The following is a 22,466-nucleotide window of genomic DNA, read 5'->3' as shown; positions in this document are numbered from 1 at the left end:
TGCTGGTGCTGAATGCTTCTGAAAATTCCCGTGAAGGTATAGAAACTGTTCTTCCTACCTCTGTCCCGTTTTTATACTTTCTATAGCAGTTGGGAGGGGGAAAAAAAAGGAGGCGGAAAAATCAGTTGAGTAAACTAAAGACGTGTGTAAAGGGGAGGGAGGCAGTGGGCAAAATCAAGCGTGCTTCTTCCTATTACATGCCATAACCTGTTTTTAACACATCGGCCTTATGGGACCAAGAAATAATAGAAACATCTGTGCAAGCCACATGGCATGCTTCTGGTGATAGCCTCGGTTGTGAGGAACTCTGTTCTAATTGCAAATCAAAGCTAGATGGATTATTCTTGAGTTGGCATCGAAAAGTTGAGGTAGATCCTAGCTGATTGCTCAAGGGTGCTGATGACCAATCTTATGGCCTGTTATAGAGTTTCCTCTGTAGACAATCCAAATAAGATTTGAAAAGTTGTTTTGAGCACTGTTGCATATTTGTAAACAGAAAGCTGATTAGCATTATATTAGTGCATGCATATCTTATGACTGTGTTTAAAGGATCTAATGATTTATCAGGAAACCGAAGCACTGTAATCCAGTTGTGATGGAATATACCCAGGTTCACATCCTACACACTACTATAATCATCTTTGTACAAGGTATGCCTTGTAAGGTATCATTTGAAAACTCATAATTTGCTGGTCAGGCCTGTCCCGGATAAAATATGTGTGGCAACATTGTATGTGTAGTGATAAGATTCTCCTGTACAGTATTATTAATACATGTTCCAAACCCCACAGCCCTGGCCAAACGGAAGTCAGCAAACAGGTCTGTCCTAAACAAACAAATGTGTGCTTTCCTTAATTTGCATTTAAGCAGTAAACAGTGTCGTCAAGCAGGAAGGGAAAGCAAAGGAAACTCAAACTGGTGAAAAAAACCAGCAGGGAACATCCTTCCACACAGATGCTCATGGTTCTCAGTTGGAAATGTTTTTCAAGACAGGGACTAGAACTGTAAAAAGGAGGGGCAAACACCCTAAGGGTCAGCCCCTATCTCTGCATTCATTCATTCATTCTCTGCAACTGAAAAGACAAAGGAAATGGCCATCGGCCTTGCAGGTTGGGGTCTGACCTGAAGAGTTTGGTCAGTTAATCTTCCTGGGGGCAAGTGGTGAGAAATTTTGCTTCAATCTAATATAGTTTGTAAAGTTAGATATTAGGAAATGTCGTGTCTTTATTTTTCTTGTAGCCATTTCTGACTTTTGTGTCTCATTACTTGTACTCACTTAATCTCTCTTTGTAGTTAAAACAACAAAACAAGTTTATTCTCTAATTCAGTTTGCTTAAATGAAGGTGTCTGGATAATTCTGTTTAGAATAACAAGCTAGTATTTATTATTCCCTTAATGTATTTGAACTATCCAGGAGATGGCTGGGCAGTGCAAAACAGCACATTTCTTGGGAAAGTCCCAGGGTCACCTTGCAGTATAACCCAGGATGGTGAGAGCCAGGGTGCGGCTGGCAGGCTGCAGTTACACAAACTGCATGCTGGTGACTGGCTGTGAACAGTCCAGGTTGGAGGCTACAATAGCAACGCATTTCAAGACACCCCAGGTTACAGGGCAGGGGTGACACAGCCCCCCCTACTGGTCTGGATTGCACTCTGGGTTGTCATACCAGTGTCAGGTATTAACAGGTATCGGTGCTGAATTAATGGGGTTCTATTTTAATTTACACATTTATTAACTTGTTTCTGCCAAATAAGTTGTTGAGAAACAAGCATTTTTTAAAATGCAAATAATATGCTTTTTATTTTGCTGCTGGGTGGTGATGTTTGGTAAACAGCCTGATTGTTAGGCTTTGGCCTTGGGGAACTTGCAGCTGCTCCATCCCTGATCCCTCTAGACACTTGTGCAAAGTGGGGATTGCTGAAGGGGGAAGATAAACAAACAAGAAAATGGTGTACTTATTGTCTCTGCTTGTAACCTCTTTGAATGCAGTAGTTATTTGTAAGGACAGATCCCAGTTTTGGACTATGCATTTTACAGACTCTGTATTGTTTTAAACAGATTCACAGGTCAGCAAGCTGGGTATTAACTATCAGGACTGCATACATTTTAATGTGTAAATAGGAAGGGGTGATGGTTTTAATCTTTTTTCCAATGGTACCCAGGGTGGTAATGACGTTTTTTTAAATCCCTGTGAAAACAGATTGTATATGGCACAATTAATGTTTCAGCACTCCCAGTATCTTCTTTGAAATATTTTAATGTTTTAATTTATTGTACTTCTCGCTTAATACTGAGAATGGTGGGATGTATTCACAGCTTAATTGGTGGAAAGATGACTTAATTTACTGTAAATTACCTACTGTAATTTAAAACTTATTTTAAAAAAATTGTGTACACATAAAATTTTATTTATTTGGAGGGGTACATTGAAAATTGGTATACAAAATTGTGTGTGTGTGTGTTCATAGTGTGGCTGAGAGAAAAATCATTGGATAAAATAGTCTAATGTGATTTCATTGCAGTTGATACACTTTAAAGGGCAATGGAGCATAAAAAGGATTAAAGTCCCACCTTTAATCAGGATGTAGAAACTTAAAAAAGCCTGAAACTATATTTGATGTTGAGCAAAAGCTGATTTTAGTGAAAATCCAGCTAGGGTGGGGAGATAGGATTGCTTGTGCCCCAGCAGCTGCCACTGGAACATAATGAGAAGAGTCTTTCCCTCAGGAGCAATATCCTGGAAAGCAGATGATGTGGTGGCTTTGCCACATATTCCAAATAGGAGGTAGGCATATACTGGTGGTGATATTTTGATCACTCTACTGTGCTAACCACAGTTCCCCAGTTGTCTGTTTCTCTCACAAACACCGTCCCAGGCTGCGCCACAAGCATGGGGGTGAGGAGGGGATCTCCCTGCTTATCAGCCTCTTCCTTCTTCATATCCTTCCTTAAAGCTCTGCTCCGCTGTGATGCGCACGGAATAGTGACTTCTGCTAACAGCTGGGCAGGTAGCTTGTTGCGATTTACTGTGATTGCTGCTACTGATTGGCTTATAACATCTATGAATGGTGCACACGTTCCAGAATATTCTGTGTGAAATCCTGGCCTCAATGACATCAGTGGCAAAACCTCCCATTGACTTCAGTGGGGGCAAGGATTACTGTTATGTCTTGTCCTTTTCAGAAGGCAAGCTCTTTGAGCAGAGATTGTTTACTACGGGTGGGGTTTTCAAATGTCTGCTTCATATGTTCGTGCAATGCCTGGTGTTGAATGGTGTCAACCTGGTTGAGTCCTCTTGGAGTTACCACAATGAAAATAATTAATGAGTATGTATACCTCCAGGGTTCTGGCCTGACTCCCAGCTTAATGTATGTGGGGGGGACCTTCTGAAATTACTTGCATTTTCTTCCACAGCCCAGGCAAGAGCCTAATCTCTCTTGGAACTTAAATAGTAACATTTTCAAAATGTCTTTAAAAATAAATTTTAAGCCTCTAAAGTTAATTTTTGTTGGGTTCAAGGTTGTGGACGATGTGCACAATAACCTGAGGATCTTGGCCTGTGCACCATTTGACCAGTCTATCTTCACTGCTGCACCAACTAAATTCAGGCCAAGCAGTTCTGTTGTGTTCTCTTCTATCTAGATCCCCATGCTCCTAAGGGAAATAAAAATAATCTATATGAAACCAGCAACTGTCCCAGATTTCAGGTCATAGGTGGCAAATATGAGACCTCTTGGATTCTGTCTCTAGACATGGGCTCTGCAGTAGAGAGATGATCTGGTGTTAGGGCACTAGCCTAGAACTTGGGAGACATGAGTTCAAGTCCCTGATCCACACCAGGCTTCTTGCGACATTGAGCAGGTTACTTAGGCTCTCTGTGCCTTAGTTCCCCGTCTGTATAATGGGGATAATAGAACTTTCCTGCTTCAGAGGTGTTGGGGGGGGGAGGGGAGGGAGATAAAATACACTGAAGGTTGTGAGGTTCTCAACTATTATGGTAACAGGAGCCTGAGAGATCCTGCACAAACACAGTGCATGTAGGCTCTAGCGCAGCTACAGACCCATCAGTGTATCCAACAGGCTCCATAATAAACCTAGCTTTCCTAGGCATTTCTGAAATACTTCCTTAAGGAATCTTGAGAACGTGTATAAAAATATAGCTTGATCTAAGATTAAGGTCACTTTTGGCCTGTAGGTATTGCAGAGTATTTCTGAGTGTCTGAAACCTAGGTCCTGTTTAGTGTAAATGGTGGCGAACAAACTTTTGGGTCTACTCATGTTTTCTAGAGCCATCTAGTAATAGGAACCTTTCTGGACAATGTAACACGTTTTCTGCTTCCATGCATTTTATATGAGAAATGGAAGCTCTAATACTTTTTGCAGCAGGGAAAAGAGAAATCCCTTTGGTTAGAGAAGTCTCTTTTTTTTTTTTTTTTTGGGGTCCCATTATGTTCCATTCAGGTATTGTTGATATAAAAACTCTCAGATGTGCCTTAGGAAAACTTGATTTGGAATGTAGTTGTAGCCTTGTTGGTCCCAAGATATTAGAGAGACAAAGAGGTTGAGGTAATGTGTTTTTTATTGGGCCGACTTCTGTTGGCGAAAGAAACAAGCTTTCGAGCTTACACAGAGCTCTTCTTCAAGTTTGAGAGAGGAAAAACTTGGCAGCCTGCCAAAATAAACACATGAATATTTGAAAGCTGGGGTCATGCTGCTGCCCAAGCAACATCCGATACGGCCCAGGGAATGCCTGGGAGCCTCCAGAGCAGCTGGATTGCAGGGGTCAGAGGTAGAAATGGATGACGATAGCCATGACAGGTGGGCATCTCTCTTTTGAGGTACTACATGCATCACGTAAGGCAGAATTCTCTCCCCTAGTCCATTCAGTCCCTCACACCCCCTTCCTCTGGCTGGCAGATCAGTTTTGCTCTGCCTGATGTCACTCACCTAGTCTTACCAGTTGGGCCGTAAAGCTGACATTCTCACTTGCCCAGGCCCTGATTCAGGAAAAATAATAATAATAGACTCATGCATTCCAAGGCCAGAAGGGGTCAGTGTGGCCATCTGGTCTCACCTGTATAACATAAGCCATAGAATGTCCCCCAAATAATTCCTAGAGAAGATCTTTTTTAGAAAAAGTCCAGCCTTGATTTAAAAATTGCCAGTGATGGAGACTCTGCCGCAACCTGTGGTAAATTTGTTCCAAAGATTAATTACCCTCACTGTTAACAATTTGCACCTTATTTCCACGTAGTATATAGGCGGGTGCTTAAGTCCCATTGAAGCCAATGGGATTTAAGCATGTGATTAATTGCTGTCCTGAATTAATCACATGCATGAGACCCAAATAATGCTTCTCTTTGGACCATGGTCCAGGACAGTAGGATTTTCCCCCTCCTGGACAAGACACTTTATTAATGAAGAAGATACAAAGTGATTTCAAAGTAACTCTATTAGTAAAATGACTGTTTAGTTAGTGTGTACAGTAAACAGCATCCTTAGAGCCAAGCTTAAACTCAAATATGTTACTGTTAGCCAGGGAAAAAATCAAATTTGTATTTTCTTAACTGCTGAAGTATCCTGTGTGCAAGTTTTACCTCTCCTCTTCTTCTCCACTCCCCCTCAGCATCAAATAGTTTTTTACATGTTTTTCCTTAGAAGAAAGATTATTGCTAAAGAGATTTTGTTTTGTTAAGGTTTTGTCAGGATGAAATGAGCAAAGGGAGGATAAATATCTGACTAACTCAGTGACCCTGTTTCATTTTGATAATGAAGTAGGTTAAAATCCCTGAAACGGTACTGTGTTTTCGAACAGAGTATCTGCTAGGGTGTTGACTAATTTTGGTATTGAAAATGAACATAAACTTATAAATCAGCAGAGGAAATTAGATACTTGAAATAATAGCACCTTTTAAAAAATGCTGCCTTCCTGCCTTAAAAGTTTCAATTTTATTTATAGCGAAAAAAGATCTTTATATGACACAATAACATTTGATTTATTGCAAGAATATTTTAATAGGGGGCTTTCCCCACCTCCAGCATTTATACTTTCCTTTTTGTTTTCAAGTTCAGAGAAGTGGTGGGCTTGGGCTTAGTTCTAGCTAAGTGAAGCTTTAAAACATGTTTTTGTCTTTCAGTCAATCTCCTGAGAACCACTTTCTGAGTGATTCCAGCTTCCGAACATGTTTCCCATGGTAGGGGTTTTGATCCCTTGCCAGATTTGCCCTGAGCCATGAGTGAATATGTGTGATACCCACAAGTAAAACTGGTGAGTCAACTAACCCAAGTCTGTAGTAATTTTTTTTTCCCCTTGTTACTTGGTATGCTTTTGTTTTTTAGTATTGTTTTGTGCTTAAAAATATGTCAATAGTTTTCTGCTGTATAATACATAAGAATCTGATTAAATAATAGAAAAAAATCCCAAAGCTTACATGAAAATGCAAGCTGTTGTAGATTTTTGGTGATGGGGTTGGTATAAACAGGTAATGTGAAAAACTGAAACCGTGTTGATAGGCATGGTGTAAGCATGGCTTCGCAGGCACTGAACGTCACAATTAAATATGGATATATAGAGGCCTTTTTTCCGTGGCATAATTATTACTTTGCTTCCAAAGGAGCCAAAACCAGAAAACAATTAGTTATCACTGTTTTGCCTCGCTTATATCCCATTGACAAAATGGTGTCATTGGTACACAAGAGAGCTGTCTTATCACATACTCCTGCCTTGTTAGCTTGGCATCCCGCAGCACAAAGTTTTCCATTGTTCAAGGTGAAATCCTAGATACCAAGCTTGGCTTCTCCATCGACATGCACGATCCAGCCTGGACAAGTGGTGGGTGGGTGGGGGTGAGGGGGTGTGTGTGCCTGATCCTCTATTAATGTAATGTTGCCATTTGCCCCTGTTACTGTCCATATGCAGTCCCCCTGGTGACCCCTTACGTGTAGCTGTCTAGTAATCTGGTTAGGCTCCTTTTGGGACTGGGCTATCAGTTCAGCTCTCATGAACTGGCTGGATGGTTGGTGCAGAAAGAGTGTTGGAGCTACTCTGAATTCCTCCCCGCAGCTCCACCAGCCTGGAGAACAGGGTTCCAAAGTCACTGACAAACTGAGATCACTCACATGGCATGTCCTGCCTTTTGCTTATGAACTGGGCGGGATGGGGACGAAAAAAGTCAGGAAAACAGGCATCATTTTATTTGCAAGAAAATTAAAGGATACGAATAAGGAGGCTTTTAAAAGCAGGAAATATGAATAATTAAATTGCATTGGAGATGGGGATATAAATTGTTTCTTGAAAATAAACTTGGGTTTCTGGCACATGTTTAATATCCCTCTGTATATTAGGTAACCCATTTCCATTCAAAGATTATGAAAACACAGAAATTCACACATCAGTGAATTGTGAATTTTTTTAAAAGGTTCTGTGCTTTTTTCTTTTTTTCCAGAGGTAGCATAATTACCATGTCATTTAGCAAAGATTATAATAACTGCTCAATTTTTACCGACTGGTGTAGTAAACAGTTGAATAAACCCATATGGCAATTGAAAGTGTGTGTGTGTGAGAGAGAGAGAGTGAGAGAGAGATTTCTACCAGTTCCTTCATATATGAATTACCAACCTTGCTAATGTGACCAAGATCCTAAAATGGGGAGCAATTCCAGATTTCTCCAGTGATGTCTAGCTGGGCAAGAAACTCCTCCGTGCTCCATAGCAAACTGGTCTATTGACTTCAGTGATGATGCTAGTTAATTAATTTAGTTTCCAATAAAGCATGCATAGAAAACTTGTATAGGTATGTGGAAGATATTTTTTTCCTTAGTAATATCGTTCTATCAATGTGGTGTTAACGCCTTTCCCAGAATTCTATCTAAGGATGGAAAGTTGCCTGGCAGTGTACTGTGGTGGGGCTGGTGTAAGGGTGACTTGCTTTTTCCATCTTCCTGTTCAGCAGTCGCTAGAGGACAGCTATGAGGAACAATCCTTTCCCCTGTTGCAATAAAATCCACCTTTACATATATCTATCGCTGCTTTCCCCATGTTGAGCCTTCATGATGATGTCAAGAATTCATTCACAGCCCGTAGATTTTAGAACTTTCCAGCTTATTGAGTAGCAAAATGTGATTCCTGCTAATTGTGTTGACTGAATACTTAAAGCCTTTGGAAGAGAAGAGTTCTTTTTCTAAAGCATAGCATCTACTTGTGTACTATTTTATGGCAGGCAAAGGTCATCTGGGGCAAGCAGCCAGAACAGTGAATTGCCTCATTGCAAGGCATAAGAAAATGAGACTGAAAGAGATGGGAAAGATTTAAACAAATTGCTCATCGTTACGAATTTTTAAAGTCAAGAAATTGGTGCTGTATAAGTTTTTTAAATTGGAGATAACCATGCTTGCCCAATAAATTGACTTGGGAACAGAAGAAATCAAAATAATGGTTTGGTGCTTAAAGTCTGGATTTTCTGAAAGGTTTTGCACAGCTTCACCAATGGAGTTCGGTGTTCTGAACCCCAAGCTCATTGGAGACTTATAAAACTGCTACTTTTCTTTGCAGCTACTTAGCATCCTTTAGAGCAGTGCTACTCAAAGTGGTGGTCCACGGACTGGTGTCAGTCCGTGAGCCATTGGCTGCCGGTCTGCGCGCACATTGGGGTAAAAAAATTGCTGGTCCCCCACATAAGAGAGCTTGAGAAGGAATGCCTTAGAGAGTTAATGTATTTTATGAGCATTCAGAGCAGACCTCCCCACCCCCCATGTAGGAAGGGGTGCTATCATCTACATTATAGCTACCGTTATTCCAAACAAGGAAGTCTAGATGGGATATCACTTTCATAACTGGTTCTTAGTTATTTGTAGGGGTTCATATAGTTTACAGTGCTCCTTTGTTGGCAGGGAAGCAAGGGATCATAGCTCTGTTTCTAGTCATACTCACACTAGTGTATATATCAGGAGTAAATTTACTGAAGTCAGTGGAGTTATACTAGCATATATCCATGGAACAGAGTTGGGATGCAGCCCTGAGACCAGAAGTTCAACTTGGTTCTCCTGCATCGGAGTATGGGGGACAACCAGTCAGCTGTTGGGCTAGGTCTTAACAGCACATTCTTCTAGGACAAAAGTGCTATCTGTCTCCCTTACTACTGCAAAACACCAGTGGATCAAGAAACACTTCGTTCTGCTCAAACTTTCTATCCATGAAACTTTTCTACTGGGGGGAAAAGTAATTTTAACAATTTAATATACTACATAATATGTTTTATAAGCTAGTGTGGATGATCCTAAGTATTTTGGTCTTTTTCATAACACAATGAACCTAATATTGGTAAAAATACAGATCTTAGATGCCACCATAAGGAGAAGCTGGATTTAATAAACAGTTATGAATGTTGGCAGCTGCCTATCAGATTGTATAACATCGACTGTAGCACACAGAGAAAGTGTCAACTTACATTTTATCTCTGAAGTATTTTCAAAGCATTTATTTTGCTTTCTTTTGAGTCCTTAACCTAATTTAAGTTATATAATTGCCTGAATATTTTTCCACAGAGCTAATTGGCTAGTTGCCAGCATGGAAACCATTGTTTGACTTGATGATGATCAGAAATTAACATGACATTTGCGTGGTGGTAATGGAATATTTGTAATGTAATTCATGACTGTAAGAAAGAGACCATCGTCCCCCACCTATGATCTGCAGGAGGGACTCAGAGGATGATGAAGTGCTCCCAGCAGGCACCTCACAGCAGTGGCCAGCCAATCTCTATGTCAAATTTAGTTTTAAGTTCTTCAGACAAAGCTGTAATGCTTACCAATTAATTACTACAAATGTCAATTAAAAAATCTACCAAATAATATGGTAAGATTAAATTTCAATTAAAAAATTACATTTAACAAAGAAGATATAACATTATTTTAATGAATTCTGCTGAAGGTGACAGTTTATCTAGATATATTTATACTGTGTAGGTGGATCTAAATTCATTGGATAATGTTAACTGTGTTACTTCATATACAAATTAGTTGTGAAAATTATTTCTACTGTGGCTATGTCCTGGAGGAGTTGGGGCATCAAGGGGCATTTCTCATCCTGAGAAGAAAGGAGAATTTTGAGCCTTTTAAGTATAGAAATCTTTTCACGCTTAAAATGAAAGATCTATCATAACCCTTCTTATTAGCTGAATTCATGTTATATCTCAGTGCTTTATATTTATAAAACTGAATATAGATTTTTGATAGTGGATTAGAACGAGACCTAACTTTTGTTGTGACTGTATTTATTTTCTTACAACAGTTTCCCAGTTAAATCTGCTTTGATGTAGATGTTTTCCATTCTTCCTATGAGCCTGCTAATGGAATTATTTCATGCACATATCTGCCTGTGAAGGTAGTAGATTGTAAGTGGTGAGCAGAGTTTTAGTTGTATGGCCCCTAGCAAAGACCCCAGTTCAGCAAGCTACTTAAGCATGTGCTTACATTTTAAACACCTGAATAATTCCATAAATCAGTGGGATTACAAATGTTTAAAGGTAGGCGTATGCCAAAGTACTTTGCTGAATCGTGGCCAAAATGGAACTGGCAAAGTAAAACTCATGTACCATTATAAACTTTTGTATTTACTCATAGTAGATATGACAAACTTTTAATAAAACAATAACGTATTAGAACAAGAATGTTGTTTGAGTTTTCTGTGTTAATTTCATAACTGAAATTGTATATTGGAAGTAACAGGATGTTTTATTCAACATAGAAAATCTGTTGTCTGCTAAAGGATATAATACATAAAGTTCTTGGAATCTTGGGTTAAAATGCAAAGGTACTGAAAGCCTTGGCAGTCTGGAGGGTTCAGAGAGGCCTGCATTCTGATTGGTGGAAAGTAATCCCCACCCAGGCATAGAAGTCATGGCAGTATGGAGGCACACAAATGAGAGTTAATATTTATTCTCTGACCTCCTAATGCTAAATATCAGGGAGTAGCTTAGGACACTAGAGAAAGTATATTTAACATTTCTAACCCTAGTCTGATTTATTTCCATCAGTTTTTATTATTTCCTTTTGGCACTGTCATATCTGAAATGGCATATAGGGAACAGGACATAATAAAGACAAGTATTTTGAATTGTTTCAAACCAGAGCTGGAAAAATCCACCCTCCAGTAGCAAATTAAATGCTTTCTCTTGCTAGTGTGGGGGCCTGAGGCACCAATTTCAGCAGCATTTAAGTATCTTTTTTAAAAAAATGAAATTCTAGCCCCCCCCTCCCTCCCATGGCTGTGAAGAAAAGTTACCAAATATAAAGTAACGCTTTGTTCCTGGGTCTGCAAATAAGCAGCTCCGGTAGCTCGACTGCTGCTCAAGCTTTGCCAAGCGGTGGCTGAATGAAACTGACAAGACTTTGTTTTATTCTTGCTGTTGAGAAGTGCCTCTGCGCAGCAGTGACAGCTGTAAATCGATTCCACTTCACCCTATTGCCCGATAAAACTATAAACAGCAAAAGTGGTGGACACTGGTGTTTCTCATGGAGGTGGGAGGGCCCAAGGAAATGGGGACTGTGGAAGGAGTAATGTAGCAGAAACATCTTCTCCACACCCTCTCCCAGCAGTCAGGGGTCTGGGAGAAAGTTAGACTCCTATTCTTTCAACAGCAGCCAGGAAGTTGCAAATGGGAGAGAAAACGGAAAGCTGTTTCTCTCTTCCAGCAGCTAGAAGGGGAGTGGAGGTTCACAGTTACTGGATGCCTGTTGGCCAGAGGCTGACACAGCAGCTGGGCTCTGAAGCCGGCTCTTCTTAAGGATCTGTCTTCCCTGAGGCTTTTTGCCTCTGGACCTAGCCTGCTCTTCTTCGTCCTGAGAATGTGCTTGTGCCTTCAGGTTGACTTTCTTCTGGCACTTGTTGAACAGCACCTGTATGTGGGTGCCCTGAGGAATGTGATAATCTTGACAATTTCCAGACTTTCAGAAGCTGTAAGTTATATTATCTCCAGGAATTCTACCTCCAATTCCCTCTTTGTATCAGTCAACTAAGCCTTTGAGACAAGAACATTCTTTGTTTTCAGTTGGGAGCACTTCTGTCTAGTGAGCCCTTTGGTTGCCTGGTGTTAGGAAGGTCAAGAAGCAGAGGCCTTTAGTAGCCTTACTAAATACCTTTGGATGATGGAGGGATGAGCCCTTCCGATGTGACCTTTGTTACAAATTCCCTTTTGACCTGTGACATTTTTTTAGTATAAGCCATGGCAGCTGCAGTGAATCCCAGGAAAACTAAACGGGGAGAGGGCATCAAAATAGACTTCCGCCATGACCACCAGCCTTTATTTATCAGGAAAATCCAAGTTTGCAACCAGTAAGCTGAGTCTTACAAATATGCAAGTCTTATTTTAGGGAAAAATCAGTGTCAACTGCAAAACTTTCCATTCGAAAAAGACAAAAATTCTCCTTTGTAGCCTATATTAATTCAGGTGCCCTTAAGAGATGGATAACTGCTCCCACCAGGACGTTCACATGACAGAGAACCACCAGGTCAGGTCAGAGGAGACTGAGGTCACTGACAGAATTTATCCCTGTCTTCACACCCTACACACTATTGTAGTAATCTTTGTCCAAAGTATGTTATGTCAGGTATTATTGAAAACTCATAATTTGCTAGTCAGTGTTGTCCTGATAAAAGTATGTGTGGCAACATTGTGTGTGGAGTTAAGATTCCCCTGTATGATGTCATTAACACATGTTCTAAACCCCACAGCCTTGCCCAAACAGAAGTTGGCAAACAGGTCTGATCTAAACAAAGGTCTTGTCTACACTACGAAATTAGGTTGAATTTTTAGAAGTCGGTTTTGTAGAAAGCGTTTTTATACAGTCGATTGTGTGTGTGTCCCCACACAAATGCTCTAAGTGCATGTCGTCGGTGGAGTGTGTCCACGGTACCGAGGCAACCATCGACTTCCGGAGCATTGCACTGTGGGTAGCTATCCCACAGTTCCCGCAGTCTCTGCCGCCCATTTGAATTCTGGGTAGAAATCCCAGTGCCTGATGGGGCTAAAACATTGTCGCGGGTGGTTCTGGGTACATATCGTCAGGCCCCCCTTCCATCCCTCCCTCCGTGAAAGCAAGGGCAGACAATCGTTTTGTGCCTTTTTTCTTGAGCTATCTGTGCAGAAGCCATACCACGGCAAGCATGGAACCCGCTCAGCTAACCGTCACCGTATGTCTCCTGGGTACTGGAAGACACGGTACTGCATTGCTACACAGCAACAGTTTATTGCCTTTTGGCAGCAGACAGTGCAGTATGACTGGTAGCCGTCGTTGATGTAGTCCTGGGTGCTCTTTTAACGGACCTCGATGAGGTCGGGGGCGCCTTGGCAAACATCGGAGTGACTCAGCCAGGTCATTTCCCTTTTAAGTTTCGTCTCATGGCAATTCAGTCCTACCAGCTGTGCACTCTTTTAATCTACAGCCAGCAGAAGACGATGGCCAGCAGTCATACTGCACTGTCTTCTGCCGAGCACCCAGGTGATGAAGATGGCTAGTGGTCGTACTGCACAGTCTGCTGCTAGCAAGATGTATAAAGATAGATGAAGTGGATCAGAACAAGAAATAGACCAGATTTGTTTTGTATTCTTTTTCTCCTCCCTCCTGCCGTGAAATCAATGGCCTGCTAAACCCAGTTTTGAGTTCTATCCTTGAGGTTTTGAGTTCTGACCTTGAGGGGGCCATTCTGTTTCTCACAAAGCCACCCCCTTTGTTGATTTTAATTCCCTGTAAGCCAACCCTGTAAGCCATGTTGTCAGTCACCCCTCCCTCCGCCAGAGCAACGGCAAACAATCGTTTCGCGCCCTTTTCCCTGGATTGCCCGAGCAGGAGCAGACGCCATAGCACAGCAAGCATGGAGCCCATTCAGCTCACCGCAGCAGTTATGACCATTGTAAACACCTTGTGCATTATCGTGCAGTGTATGCAGAACGAGCACCTGAAAAACCAGGCGAGGAGGCGACGGCACCGCCGTGATGAGGACATGAACACACTTTTCTCTAAAACTGCGTTCCCCCGCAATTTGGAGATCATGATGTTAATGGGGCAGCTCATGCCGTGGAATGCCGATTCTGGGCCCGGGAAACAAGCACAGAGTGGTGGGATTGCATAGTGTTGCAGGTCTGGGATGATTCCCAGTGGCTCCGAAACTTTCGCATGCGTAAGGGCACTTTCATGGAACTTTGTGACTTGCTTTCCCCTGCCCTGAAGCACAAGAATACCAAGATGAGAGCAGCCCTCACAGTTCACAAGCGAGTGGCAATAGTCCTGTGGAAGCTTGCAACTCCAGACAGCTACCGGTCAGTCGGGAATCAATTTGCAGTGGGCAAATCTACACTGGGGGTTGCTGTGATGCAAGTAGCCAACGCAGTCACTGAGCTGCTGCTATCAAAGGTAGTGACTCTGGGAAACGTGCAGGTCATATGAGATGGCTTTGCTGCAATGGGATTCCCTAACTGTGGTGGGGCTATAGACAGAACGCATATCCCTATCTTGGGACCGGACCACCAGGGCAGCCAGTACGTAAACCACAAGGGGTACTTTTCCATGGTGCTGCAAGCAGTAGTGGATCACAAGGGACGTTTCACCAACATCAACGTGGGATGGCCGGGAAAGGTTCATGACGCTCACGGCTGCAGGAAGGGATTTACTTCCCAGTCCAGAAAATAACTGTTGGGGATGTTGAAATGCCAATAGTTATCCTTGGGGATCCAGCCTACCCCTTAATGACCTGGCTCATGAAGCCGTACACAGGCAGCCTGGACAGTAGTAAGGAGCGGTTCAACTATAGGCTGAGCAAGTGCAGAATGGTGGTAGTGTGCGCATTTGGACGTTTAAAGGGTCGCTGGGGCAGTTTACTGACTTGCTTAGACCTCAGGGAAACCAATATTCCCATTGTTATTACTGCTTGATGTGTGCTCCACAATCTCTGTGAGATTAAGGGGGAGACATTTATCGCGGGGTGGAGGTTGATGCAAATCGCCTGCCCGCTGAATACACTCAGCCAGGCACCAGGGCGGTTAGAAGAGCACAGCAGGAAGCGGTGCGCATCAGAGAAGCTTTGAAAACCAGTTTCATGACTGGCCAGGGTACTGTGTGACACTTCTGTTTGTTTCTCCTTGATGAAAACCCGCCCCTTTGGTTGACTCTGATTTCTTGTAAGCTTCCCGCCTTTGATCACAGCTTGCTTGCAAAGGAAATAAAGTCACTATCGTTTAAAAAACATGTATTCTTTATTAATTGATTATAAAAATAGGGAGATAACTCACAAGGTAGTCCGGGTGGGGTGTGGGAGGAGAGTCAGAGGGAAGGAAAAGGCCACTTTAAAACTCGTTGAACGCCAGCCTTCTGTTGCTTGGGCTGTCCACTGGGGTGGAGCGGTTGGGTGCCCGGAGCCTCCCCCCGCGTTCTTGGGTGTCTGAGTGAGGAGGCTATGGAACTTGGGGAGGCGGGAGGGCGGTTAAGTAGGGGCTGCAGCAGCCGTCTGTGATCCTGCTGCCGTTCCTGAACCTCCACCAGAGCATGTCCTTTGGATCCCGCAGTATCCACAGCGTTTCCTCATGCCTCCTCTGATCTTCCCGCTGCCACCTCTCCTCATGTTCATCAGCCACTGTCCTGTACTCTGCTATTGTGTCCCTCCATACAGCTCTGTCGGTGCCAGATGACTGCATGAGCTCAGAGAACATGTCATCGCGTGTGCGTTTTTTTTTCACCGCCTTATCTGAAGTAGCCTCTGGGATGGAGGAGGGGGGCTTGAAACATTTGCAGCTGCTGGAGGATAAAAGGGAGTGAAGTATTTTAAAAAGATACATTTTACAGAACAATGGCTATACTCTTTCACAGTGAACAACACTATTCACATTACATAGCACACGTAATTTTTGGTACAAGGTCGCGTTTTGCATCTTATATTGAATGCCTGCGGCTTTGGTGTTAGAGATCACACACGCAGGGCCGGGCAACAGCATTCAGCTTGCAGGCGGCCATGGTAAGCAATAGTCTTTCAGCTTCTGCAACCTTCATAACAGCAGCCCCCTCCTTTCCCATACCAAGCAAAGCCTGTTGAGTTGGCCATTTACTGCTGCAGTTTTCCTGTTAACATGCAGCAGCAGAAACCAAACTAAACCCCTCCCCCTATCCAATTCTCTGGGATGATCGCTTTTCCCCTCCCCCCACTGCCTGGCTGGTATCAGGGAAGATCCCTGATAGCCAAACGCGAACAGCTCAGCGCCAATGGCCCCCCCTCCCACCGCATGGCTAACTGAGGATAACACAGAGAGATAAAGCATGGATGTTGCTTGAATGCCAGCAAACACCGGGACCATACGGTGCCAGGCTTTGTCATGCAATGATACCAGATTGCTTGCTACTAGTATGGCGTGGTAAAGTGTCCTACCTTGGAGGACAGAATAAGGCTGCTCTCCCCAGAAACCTTCTGCAAAGGCTTTTAGAGTACCTTTGGGAGAGCTTCATGGAGATGTCCCTGGAAGATTTCCGCTCCATCCCCAGACACGTTAACGGACTTTTCCAGTAGCAGTACTGGCCACGAATGCATCCCAAGTCCTCAGGGCTACTTAATCATTAAAAAATGGTTACTTTTATAACATGTATTATATTTAAAAAGGTACACTCACCAGAGGTCCCTTCTCCAGCTTCGTTGGGTTGGGAGGGTATTTCAGTCAGAGTGATAAAAAGATCCTGGCTGTCGGGGAAAACGGTGTGCTGTGTGCTCTCCCCAAGCTCGTTGTCCTCCTCATCTTCCCCATTTGCAAAAACCTCAGCCCTGGTGGAGAGTATCCCATCCTCAGAGTCCACGGACAGGGGTGGGGTAGTGGTGGCGGCCCCCCCCTAGAACTGCATGCAGCTCAGCGTAGAAGCGGCATGTCTGGGGCTCTGTCCCGGAGCGTCCGTTTGATTCTTTGGTTTTCTGGTACGCTTGTCTGAGCTCCTTAAGTTTCACGTGGCACTGTGTTGCGTCCCTGATGTAGCCCCTGTCCCTCATGGCCTCTGAGAGTTTTTTTTTTTAAATGTTTTGGCATTTCGTCTTTTGGAACGTAGTTTTGATAGCACGGATTCCTCTCCCCACACAGCGATCAGACCCAGTACCCCGTTCGGTCCATGCTGGAGCTCTTTTTCGATTCTGGGACTGCATGGTCACCTGTGCTGATGAGCTCGCCTGGCCAAACAGGAAATGAGACTCAAAAGTTTCCAGGGCTTTTCCTATACACCTGGCCAGTGCATTGGAGTTCAGAGTGCTGTCCAGAGCGGTCACAACGGTGCACTGTGGGATAGCTCCCGGAGGCCAATACCTTCGAATTGCGTTCACACGAACCCTAATTCGAAACGGTGATGTCGATTTCAGCGCTAATCCACTCGTTGGGGAGGAGTACAGAAATCGGTTTTAAGAGCCCTCTATGTTGGGAAAAATGACTTCGTTGTGTGGACGGGTGCAAGGTTAATTCGGATTTAATGCTGCTAAATCCGACATAAACTCGTAGTGTAGATCGGGCCAAAGGAATGTATGCTCTACTTAACTTGCATTTAAGCAGTAAACAGAATCATCAAGCAGCAAGGGAAGACAAAGGAAGTTCAAACAGGTAGAAAAAAACAGTAGGGAACATCCTTCCACATAGACTTTGTCTCCTGGAAAAGTTTCTCAAGAGAGGGACTGTAACTATAAAAAGGAGAGGCAAACGTCCTAAGGGACCCCTCTTACTCTCCCTGCCCATCGCATTCAGAGCACCTGAAGAGACAAAGGAAGCAGCTGTTGGACTCTGGGGGAGGGGTCCTGGCCTGAAGAGTTTGGTCAGTAAGACTGTGTAAGCATGTGGGAAGAGAGCTTTGCTTTGAATCTAATATTGTTTATTGAGTTAGGCACTAAAAGGCATTTTACCTTTTACTTTTCTTGTAACCATTTCTGACTTTCATGTCTCATTGCTTGTACTCACTTAAAATCTCTCCTTGTAGTTACTAAACTTGGTCTGTTGTTTTATCTAATCCAGTGTGTTCAAGTTGAAGTGTGTGGGTAACTCCATTTATGGTAACAAGTTGTGTGGATATTATTCCCTTAAAGAAATAATGGACTTAATATATTCATACTTTTCAGGAGAGGGCTGGGCAGTACAGGACATACGTTTCTGGGGGGGAAATCTAAGACCAGGAGTGCGTTAGGGTCACCCTGTGGTAATTTTTAAGGATGGTAAGAGCCTAGGTGTGGCTGGCTGCAGCACACATACAGACATAGCTGGGAGTGGCGCTCCTGCTGGAGGCTGTTTGTGAGCAGCAAGGCTTGTAAAGGGCACCCCAGGTTACGGGGCTGCGTGATGCAGTTACTCATTGGTCTGGATTGTACCCTGATAGGTCAGTCACACAGTGGTAGAAATGCAGCACAGTTCGGTAGACGTTGTCATACCATGGCTTAAAATACACAGACATGGGGCAAACAACATAGGGAACGTTTGACTCCGTGAGAAAGTTCTCTGAGCTGCTCATGGGCTACCCTCTTAGAAGCTACTGGAAGTTTTGCTGTTGGCTTCAAGGAATGCAGGATAAGACACTTCGTCCTAACTCTGCTGCACGTGGTTGGAAGGGGGTCTGAAGGGTTCCTTCAGTAGGAAAATATGAGACCTAAGTTACTCCCACAGGGACGCAGTCATTATACCATCATGCCGATAAAGCCCTTTGGGGGATAATATGCAGCTGAAATGCCTTTATACTCCATTAATATTCCTTTCCAGCAGAGCTTTAAGAGTGTATGTATGTTTGTTTGATGATTTCAGTACATGAACAAACTTAGCTGAGGACTATTTGCCAGGAAAATTCCCGTTGTAAATAGTTATGGGCAATATCCGTTCAGCATGGTTGGGCAATCATCAAGTAGCTGAGGGGTTTTTTAATATAAAACCAAGTGGTAACTTCCAATGGATGTGGGCACTCTGCCAGCCCTTTTGAATGTGTCCCTTCAGTATTGCTTCCCAGGCCTGTTATTCTAGGTCTTCATGGATTGATCTCTCACATATCTTCGCCTAGACTTATGTATGAGGGGAATACCCCTTGGAAAAGACTGAGATACCCCTCTGCTTTTTTGATAACCTGCTTCAGGGACACAGTGCAGTTGTTGAAGCCTTTTGTGTTCCTTTGGTATGAACGATGTACTTTGAGCCTGATTCTCTTCATGGTGAAGTTAGTGGCAGTTGTTTTTCTATCTAGGCAGGTACTTGCATGGCCCCATAGCTGAATGATCAAAGTGTCCGTGCCCAATTGACGTGAGAGGCAACAGGATCTGACTCTCTTGCAGTCAGAAATGATGTCTGAGGTTTTTGCTTTTTATTGTTACCACTGAAGCGCTGACAAAAGCAATAATACAACTGCTGCTGTTCAGAGAAGAAACAATGACTACAGCTGAAGAGGAGAAAACAATATTTATGAATGAAAGAAACCCCACCCTCATTATTTTCCCCTTAAAAAAAAAACACATTGCCCTTCTATTTGTTTCCATGTGGAATTACCCTTTGGGGTAGGGAAGTTTTTCTTCCAGGTTTACTTTAAATAATTTACAACAGTCCTGTTTCAGATCAAATCCTTAGGTCTTTACTGTGTATTTTATGCCAGCAAAATTCCCAGTGAAATCAATAGGGACTTTTTTCCTGAGTAAGGAATGAGTAAAGACTAATTCCCATTGAGTTAAATGGGAACTGAGCCTGAGTAAATGCAGGAAAAAGCCTCTGTTTTGGCTTAAAAAATCCCTTTCCTATTGAATAATTGTCGTGTCAGACAATGTGATTCCCGTGCATTAAAGATCAACAAACACTCCACACCGTGGCTCAGTGCACACCTGAAGTGTCTTCAGCCATCATAACACATGGGCTTTTTGTACCTTATTGCTTAGTTATTCGCTTTTTGGAGACTTCAACAAAAACTCCTCAGGCACCATTCAGTGAGTTAAAGATGGTGTCATTTGTAGAGATTTGGCCTTAACCTGGAATTTCCATGTTTTTGTGGGTTTAAGTCAAACCTTAACATTACTTCTGTGTAATGTTTTTGTGGTTTAATGTTCTTCGGGTTTTTTTTTTTTACAGTATTTCTTTTCAGTTCTGTCAGTGAAGTGTATGAAAGTTGACAAGTGTAAATATGTAGTTAGACAATTTAAGAAGTGTATTATTTACTGATCGACCATAATGGCTCCTTGGAGCCATTATACTCAATCATATCATGTCAATCTGCTGCAGTTATTATGATGGTAGTACAGATATGCATATTTTTTTTAAAGAGAAAAACATTGTGCTTGTGTAAAAGCTGTTTTTAATTGTCAACATGTTCTCTTTAAAAGAAAAAAAAATCAATAGTTTAGCCTATCGTTTGGCTAACAGCCTAAAAAGGTAAGACTAAGCTTATAGGAAGACCAGAAAAGGCTATTGTTGGCACGTCAAAGTGATGGCTTACTTCTTGTATTCTAGTGTGGCTGGTTTATGTCACCCCCAGTTTTAGGGGAAATCTAGAACCCATAACTTGGGTCTTGGCAGGGATAAAGATTTCCATTAGATCTCTGCATTTTTTGGGCCTACTCCTGTATAGTGTACCCTGGATATCCTGGTTGTGCTTACAACATTAGCAAATGGCTGCTCTGAGAAGACAGTGCCTATATTAATGCTGTGTTCTTCCTGTAGTTTGCCACAAAAAGTATCTTAGGGAAAGCTAGACTTTGGAAGAGAGGAAAACAAAATGTTGAGTTGTGTGAAATAGAAAAGCAGAGACTGTGTGCTAAAGATGTAAGTACTGTAGCAGACTAGTTTAATTGAAGAGAGAGTTGGAAAGTAGTGAAAGAGCTAAGGGAACAGGAAACCTTTAGGAGAGGAGATCTGAAGAGAAAGTCCAGGAAATGGTGATATGGCGGTTGGGAGCAACACAAGTTTCACCTAGGTGGGGCATCAAAGGTTACTAGTAGACCCCCCTGTGGTGTGTGTCAGGGAAGTCCTTGCCACAGGAGCAATGACCCAGGCAAAAGCTAGTGTTTAGTTATTGAAGATGTAGAGAAGTCAAGAAAGCTATAGACAAAGGGGCAGATCCTCAGCTATTGTAAACTGTTGATGGTCCATTGTCTTCAGTGGAGCTACCTTGATTTATGCCAGCTGAGGATCTGATCCTTTGTTTTCAAGGCCTCCATGGTGCCATGTAAGTGGAAGTCATTGTATTTTGTGTGTTGTACACCTGTTAAATGGATAGGAGGATGCCGGATAAGCAATGAGGTAGCTGCCATTTTGTGTTCAATTTCAGATGTAGAACGTCAGAGCTGGTCTCATTCTTTGTCTAGTCGGCTCAGATTTTGGGACAAATTCTGCTGTGGTACATTAGTATGAGTTTTGTTACTACGGATTTACACTGGTCTAAATTAGAGCCGATTAATATAAAATGTTTCCTTATTCTGAAATAATTCATCTCCCACTGAAAATCGGGTATTTTGCTCTCCAAGTATGGGGAAATATACCTAGAGGAAATGGAATTGAAATGTACTCCTAGAATGGTTGGTAGCTTGAAGTGCATATGCATGTGTACCTGCAAGCCTTGCAAGAAATTCAGAACATCGTCAGTGCAACAGGTTTTAAACTAACCAGAGCAACAAAAGACTTTTTTTTTTTTTTTTGTCACTTTTGGGGTAATCAACTCTACTTTCCCCCTGGAATTTTGGTAAAAATACTAAGTTGTCTTTAAAGCAGTGAGCAAAAAGCAAGCAAAAGACATTGCCTGTCTATGGTCTCTACCCTGGCCTCAGACATATGGTCATATATTTGAGATCAGGATTGAATCTTAACATTTGTGAAAACTTGGCCAAGGGAAGTCAAACTTAGAATTCTTTTAAAACTGGCCTGTCTCCCCCATAGTATTTTGAAAAGTTACTCCTTGACGTTTCAGTAGCTAGAATCTGAAATACCTTGAGTGCTTCTACTGGGGTCATTAAGTTTGCCACTGAAATATTATTTTGTGTAGCTAGATCTGATTTATTAAAGAACTATAAAGCATTTACACACTCGCTGATGATTCAGAAAAGGAATAGAGTAATTCAGGGTTTGGACTCCCCCCTAGTGCGATTGGCTTCCCTTCTGGGGAGCTTAATTTAGGGAAAAATCAGTGTCGGCTGAAAAACCTTCCATTCTAAAAAGACAAAAATTCTCCTACTTGTGAAAACGTGTCTTGGCAGCTGCTTTAGCTTCTGATACAAGATTTAACACTTTTCACTAAACATGCATGTTTACCATGGCAACAGCTACCTTACATGCCACATGTTGGGAGTCTTATACGTTGTTGCAGAAACTTGTAACCAGTTGCATTTTGATGATTCCGTGTTTCTATTGGCAGAAATGGCCTGTGGGTTTGTTTTTTGTTTGTTTGTTATTTTGGAGGGAGGGGTTTGGTAGTTGCTCCTAGCATGGCCCTCCCATTGACATCAGAACAGCT

At 42.5% G+C, this 22,466-nt stretch overlaps 1 protein-coding gene across 6 annotated transcripts in view; it reads left to right on the top strand.

Annotated features, from left to right (window-relative positions):
- FOXP1 (forkhead box P1) overlaps positions 1-22,466 on the top strand; it is a 494,495-nt gene that overhangs the window by 50,991 nt on the left and 421,038 nt on the right. For 5 of the 6 annotated variants that reach the window (XM_084634565.1, XM_084634566.1, XM_084634564.1 and 2 more), the window contains exon 3: positions 6,138-6,268. The exons of the other annotated variant lie outside the window; for it this stretch is intronic. The gene's annotated coding sequence lies outside the window, so the exon portion shown is untranslated. The remainder of the gene's footprint in view (positions 1-6,137; positions 6,269-22,466) is intronic. 6 annotated transcript variants of the gene reach the window in all.

This window comes from Lepidochelys olivacea (genome assembly GCF_965140295.1).
Source record: "Lepidochelys olivacea isolate rLepOli2 genome assembly, chromosome: 7".
NCBI classification, from domain to species: domain Eukaryota; kingdom Metazoa; phylum Chordata; order Testudines; family Cheloniidae; genus Lepidochelys; species Lepidochelys olivacea.
The sequence above is the reverse complement of the archived record's forward strand: the minus strand, read 5'-3'. Positions and strand labels throughout refer to the sequence as shown.